The sequence below is a fragment of the Danio aesculapii genome, chromosome 10 (genome assembly GCF_903798145.1).
Source record: "Danio aesculapii chromosome 10, fDanAes4.1, whole genome shotgun sequence".
In the NCBI taxonomy this organism is placed as follows: Eukaryota; Metazoa; Chordata; class Actinopteri; order Cypriniformes; family Danionidae; genus Danio; species Danio aesculapii.
In genome coordinates this window covers 43,159,976-43,167,475 of record NC_079444.1, presented here as the reverse complement: position 1 = coordinate 43,167,475, position 7,500 = coordinate 43,159,976, and positions in this window count along the sequence as shown.

Below are 7,500 nucleotides of genomic sequence, written 5' to 3'. Positions count from 1 at the left end.
GTAACTCAGGGTTACACAAAGAGTGGCCAACAAAAAATACATACATTCCTGATATGAGAGTCCCAGCTCACACTCAAAACACTACAATTACTATGGTGTAAATATAGCACTGTAACACATAAAAGAGAGAGATCGACTTAGAATGTCGCCTGTTTAATAATGATTTGTTCAGCTGTAGTTTGAACTTACGGCAAGTTTTTCCTCCTCTAAGGGCTTATGTGGTCTCTGTCAATATTTTGTGGATGGACAACGTCAACCGTCCTTGCTCTGCTCAGTAAGACAGGCTGATGGATGCCGACGTGCTGAATCTCAGAATTTATAAATATTTAAAATAGACACTATCCTTATACATAAATTGCATAGTTGCAATTTAAACAACTACATTCTTGACTAAAAAAGCCTCAAAAGTGCGTTATGTTGTCCAATAGCTGCAATATTTATCAAACCGTGCGTTTATTTATCTGCTGTCTCTCTATGTGGGCAGAGTAATACTAATACACAAGAGTGAAGAGGCTGTACCAGTTCTGATATTGCAGAATATTGCATGGCTATCAGATTCGAGATCAGAGAAAATATCTATATCTATCTATCTATCTATCTATCTATCTATCTATCTATCTATCTATCTATCTATCTATCTATCTATCTATCTATATATATATATATATATATATATATATATATATATATAGTGGAGAAAAAAAGTATTGAACATGTCATCATTTTTCTCAGAAAACATATTCCTAAAGGTGCTGTTGACGTGAGATCTTCACCGGATGTTGGTAACAACTAAAGAAATCCATATGCTAAGAAAACTAATCTAATTAGTTTACAAATGAAGATATGTGTAATAAAACCATATATGCAAAGAAAACAAAACTAATTAGTTTAGAAATTTAGAAGTTATGTGTAATAAAATGAATTGATGCACGGAAAAAGTATTGAACACATGAAGAAAGGGAGGCGTAGTTTGGCAGTGAAAGCCCAGACAGCAGCTGAAATCTCTCAGTAGTTCGTCAGCAACCCTCTGCCCTTCCTCAGTGTAAATGAATATCAGCTGCTTCAGTCCAACATCTACATTAGCAGGAGGATGAAGATGAAACCAGGGTGGACGTTTCAGTGAGACAATAATCCAAAACACAGCCAAGGAGACGCTCAGATGCTTTCAGAGAAAGAAAATCAAGCTGTAGAATGGCCCAGTCAATCACCTGACCCGAATCCAATATAAAATACAAAATAAAGCTCAGATTTGACAGACGAGACCCACAGAACCATCAAGATTTTGACACTCTGTTGAAGTCTGTAAGAAACTCACACCTGAGCAATGCATGAGGCTTCATTCTCCATATGGGAGGCCTCTTTAAGCTGCCATCACGAAAAAGTATTAAATACATTTCAGTAGTTCAGCACTTTCTCCTCGTGTTATTTCATTGCTATCACACGTAGCTCATTTATTGGATTGTTTTCTTTTATTTTTATGTTTGTATTGTTTGGGGGTTTTATCTGGTTTAATTCCTTGCCAACAGCTCCTTTATAAATATTATTCCCGAGAAAAAACATGACATGTACAATCCTTATTGTCCCCCACAGTATATATACACATACAGTAAATTCATTTTATTTTTTAAGGTTATTTAAAAAGAAAAACTTGCAAGTTGAGATAATATCCATCACATTTATTAATGGTGTTAATTTAAAAAAAATGTGTATATTGTACATCCATAAGATTCAGTTTAAAGAAAGATATATGATGTTAAAATATTTATGGCAAATGTATGTGATTTAAAAGTGATGTTATACACAGCAGATCTCACAACTCGACCTACAATTAGAGGGATACAAAGTTAGCGTTAGCTCTACTATAAAAGATCTGGGTGTCATATTAGACTGCAATTTAACTTTTAAAAATCATATATCCCATGTCACAAAAACTGCTTTCTTTCATCTGAGAAATATCGCTAAGTTACGAAGTATGCTATCCATCTCAGATGCAGAAAAGCTAGTCCATGCTTTTATGACTTCTAGGCTGGACTACTGTAATGCACTGTTTGCTGGCTGCCCAGCATCCTCTATTAACAAACTTCAATTAGTACAAAATGCAGCTGCCAGAGTTCTAACCAGGTCTAGAAAATATGATCACATCACCCCAATGTTATCCTCCTTACACTGGCTGCCTGTTTAGTTTCGTATTGAATTTAAAATATTGCTTCTTACATATAAAGCTTTAAATAATCTAGCTCCTGTTTATCTAACCAATCTTCTGTCTCGCTACAATCCAACTCGCTCTTTAAGGTCTCAAAACTCAGAGCTTCTGGTAGTACCTACAATAGCAAAGTCGCGTAAAGGAGGTCGAGCCTTCTCATTTATGGCTCCTAATCCCATGTCACAAAAACTGCTTTCTTTCATCTGAGAAATATCGCTAAGTTACGAAGTATGCTATCCATCTCAGATGCAGAAAAGCTAGTCCATGCTTTTATGGCCACTAGATTAGATTACTGTAATGCACTGTTTGCTGGCTGCCCAGCATCCTCTATTAACAAACTTCAATTAGTACAAAATGCAGCTGCCAGAGTTCTTACCAGGTCTAGAAAATTTGATCACATCACCCCAATGTTATCCTCCTTACACTGGCTGCCTGTTAAGTTTCATATTGAATTTAAAATATTGCTTCTTACATATAAAGCTTTAAATAATCTAGCTCCTGTTTATCTAACCAATCTTCTGTCTCGCTACAATCCAACTCGCTCTTTAAGATCTCAAAACTCAGGGCTCCTTGTAATACCTTGAACAGCAAAGTCGAGTAAAGGAGGTCGAGCCTTCTCCTTTATAGCTCCTAAACTCTGGAATAGCCTTCCTGATAATGTCCGAGGCTCACACACACTCTCGCAGTTCAACACTAGATTAAAGACCTGTTTAGTAAAGCATACACTCAGTGCATCACTTAGCAGTATGATACTTGAATGTGCTCCACACAGGTTTCTGCACCTTGTTTATACACACTATGAACAGCAGCTACACTAATTATTCTCTTTATTCTCTATTTCCACCTGGGGATACTCATCCGAGGCCCTCAGACTATGCAGCGCCACTGACGCGATTTAAGACCAGCGAAGAGATGATCGCAAGATTTCTATAATCCTGGACCAGGCCGTATCCTGAGCAGCTGCTGTGGTGGTCATGGAGGAATAGATAGCATGAGATTCCTGTAACGCTCAAGGGACAGACGAGTCTCACTGACATCAAGCTTCTCCAGCGCCTAGACTGCAGCTCTGCACAAGAAGTTTGGCCATGGGAGAAATGGTCGTGCCCAACTGAGCCTGGTTTCTCTTCAGGTTTTTTAAATCTTCACTTTCGTTTTTTCCTCGCTGCTGTCGCCACTGGATTGCACGGTTCGGGACCTGTAGAGCTCCGCATCAATGGATTTAAACTTAATGGAGCTAAAAATGGAGCTAAACTGAACTGAACTTAAACACTGAAAACTGAACTACACTGTTCCAATTTACTATGATCTTCTACGTGAAGCTGCTTTGACACAATCTACACTGTAAAAGCGCTCTACACATAAAGGTGAATTGAATTGAATTAAATGTTGCTAAAAATTGCAATCATATGTAAAATAAAATGATTTGAAAACACTACAAAAGAGTTAAACTGCATGAATGTAGTATATAGTATATAGTTTTTTCCAAGTAATACAAGAAACTCCCTAAAAACAGAGGAAATGGAAATGTTAAGAATAGTTTAAAGCGCTACAAGTAAATCCCAGAAGTGATCTGTCTGTTATTTAAATTTTGACTTTTATCCCAGTCTGCTAATGGCGTGTTCTCTCATAAAACGCTAAACTTAGACTGTCGGCTCATCAAAACCATCAGCGGATATCAACAAATCTGTCAGGCACATTTCGGATTTGCACAGATTTATGACCCCCAACGCTGCCTGAAAAAACAATCACGCCAATAACATCTTCAGTGCCTCCTGTGTGACCGACAGATTTATGATCACCGGCAAACAACTCCCAAAACTCACAATGCGTTACGAGATCAATGCGGAAGTTGTAGATCACTCCTCAAAGTGTGACCCCATGTGAAGTGGCGTACAAGAGAGCAAGGGAATGAATAGATGTCGATGGCAACAATGATTTTAATCCTACTTTAATAGTTTTATTTCAATCCTGTAAAGTATGAATTATTTTGGTGCACTTTCTCACAACACATCCATAATTGCTCCAGTGTACGGTCAGTAGATGGAGAGTAGCTGGATTTTGGTGGATGTCTGAACCCATTCAGCCGCATGAGTCTCTACACTATGGAATAAATGTTGATTAAGGCATTTTCAAGTACCCCTGAAAGCAGCCAAAACTGGACAACCCTAAAATGCTGTAGACTGTATTTAGAATCATCCACTGGAAAATGAAATAACAAAACCACATCTTAATATCAGCTGTAAACAAGGCCCTACTCTACTCTGATTGGTCAGATGACCATACACCACTCAAATTGCTCAGATTGCCCTGCTCTGCTCTGATTGGCCAGATTGCCTTACTCTGCTCTAATTGGTCAAATTACCATACTCTTTTTTTTTTTTTTTATTCAATTGGTCAAATGGCCTAGTATGCTCTGATTGGTCAATTGACACTAATCTGCTCTCATTAGTCGAATGACTCTACTCTTCTCTGATTGGTCAGATGACCTTAGTGTAGTGTGATTGCTCAGATGGCCATACTCTACACTGACTGGTCAGATAAACCTAGGATACTCTGATTGGCCAGATGACCGTTACTCTGCTCTGATTGGCCAGATGACCCTACTCTGCTCTAATTGGTCAGATGGCCCAACTCTAGTCTGATTGGTCAAATGACCATACTTTAGTCTGATTGGTCAAATGACTCTACTCTGATTGGCCAGATGACCCTACTTCGCTCTGATTGGCCAGATGACTCTACTCTGCTCTAATTGGTCAGATGGTCCAAGTCTAGTCTGGTTGGACAAATGACCATAATCTAGTTTGATTGGTCAAATGACCCTACTCTGATTGGCCAAATTACCCCACTTTGCTCTGATTGGCCAGATGACCGCTACTCTGCTCTGATTGGCCAGACGACCCTCCTCTGCTCTAATTGGTCAGATGACCCAACTCTAGCCTGATTGGTCAAATGACTCTACTCTGCTCGGATAAGTCACATAACCCTACACGACTTTAATTGGCCAGATGACCCTACTCTGCTCTGATTGACCAGATGACTGTACTCTAGTCTGATTGGCCAGATGACCGCTACTCTGCTCTGATTAGCCAGATGACCGCTACTCTGCTCTGATTGGCCAGACGACCCTCCTCTGCTCTAATTGTTCAGATGGCCCAACTCTAGTCTGATTGGTCAAATGACTCTACTCTGCTCGGATTAGTCGGATGACCCTAAACTACTTCGATTGGCCAGATGACCCTACTCTGCTCTGATTGGTCAGATGATTCTACTCTAGTCTGATTGGCCAGATGGCCCCACTCTAATTTGATTGGTCAGATAACCCTACTCTGCTCTGATTTGTCAAATGGCTGTACTCTAGTCTGAATGGTGAAATGACCCGACTCTAACCGGTTTAGTCAGATGACCGTACTCTGCTCTAATTGGCCAGATTACCCTACGCTAGTCTGATTGACCAGATGACTGTACTCTAGTCTGATTGACCAGATGACCGCTACTCTGCTCTGATTGGCCAGATGACCACTACTCTGGTCTAATTGGTCAGATGGCCCAACTCTAGTCTGATTGGTCAAATAACTCCACTCTGCTCGGATTAGTCAGATGACCCTACACTACTTTGATTGGCCAGATGACCCTACTCTGCTCTGATTGGTCAAATGGCTCTACTCTAGTCTGAATGCTCAAATGAACCAACTCTAGTCTGATTATTCAGATGACCCTACTTTGCTCTGATTGGCCAGATTACCCTACTCTAGTCTGAATGGTCAATTGACCTTACTCTAGTCTGATTAGTCAGATGACCCTACACTGCTCTGATTGGCCAGATGACCCTACTCTAGTCTGATTGGTCAGATGGCCTAACTCTAATAGATCCTACTCTAATAGGTCTATTGAAACCAGACATTTCTGAATTTAAATTCCTCATCGGCGCTTGTAGAATTGATAATGGCATCAGATTTACTTTGTCAATTCTAAAGCAAATCCTAGCATCAAAATATTGGATCTTCTCTAACCAAAACAAAATCCCAAAGATATAGATTATCTAGATCATTAGCATTATAGCTGGGGTCTGAACTCTGCTTGTGTTTTACATTCAGAATTTTATCTTTATAGTTATCATCCTTGGTGTGAAAGCACCTTAACTCCATTTATCTGCACTTTGAGTTTTGCAGACCTTTACATTCACTATTTAAAAGCTAGAATACACACTACATGAAAGGTCATATCCGGGAAAGTGTAATAGGGGCACTTTAAACGCCTCATACTCATATCTCAACCCTCGACCTTTGGTGTCCTCCTCACACCGAGCAGGAAAGACTTTTATCTGCTCTTAACAAGCACTAAACATTTATGTATCCAGTCAAATCACTTCAAGGCCCTGCCCTAAGGAGCTTAACCCATATTCCTGCAGCCTGCGTCAGCGCAGAAGCCCCACTGAATGAAAAAAAGACCCTCTCGACGGGGTTCAGGGAGACTTTAACTCTGCTCCAGTTTAAAAGCAGACTTCTGAGCTACAGCTCGCTTTCTTCTAAGACCACTCGTAAGTACAATAGACGTCACTTGATGGAAAAAGCGTTCGCTGGGGGTTGTTAAAGCAGCAGGGGAGAGTTTTAGATCTTCAACAGTAGCAGCTCTCCTTTGCAGAAGCGTGATAGAGAAAAATCCTGTAAACTAGTAGGGATTGAATCCGGTCGGTCGACAGAAAGCAATATCAAACACATTAGTGCTGCTGTCATTATTATAAGGTATACAATAATGACAATTTATTATTATTGACAATCTAATGACAACCAACCAACCAATCTATCTATCTATCTATCTATCTATCTATCTATCTATCTATCTATCTATCTATCTATCTATCTATCTATCTATCTATCTATCTATCTATCTATCTATCTATCTATCTATCTATCTATCTATCTAAACTTTTTTCAATCATCTATCTATTTTATCAATCCATCCATCCTTCTATCTATCTTACTTTCAATCAACAATCAATTTTTCCATCCATTCATCCATCTTTTTATCCGTCTGACCATTCTTCTTTCAATCAACTATCCATTTTTCCATCCATCCATCCATCCATCCATCTTTCTGTCCGTCCATCCATCCATCCAACCATCCTTCTATCTATCCTTTTTTCAATCAACTATCTATTTTTCATCCATCCATCCATCCATCCATCTATCTTTCCGTCCGTCCATCCATCTATCCATCTATCCATCCTTCTATGTCTTTCTTTCAATCAACAATCAATTTTTTCATCCATCCATCCATCTTTCCTTCCGTCCGTCCAC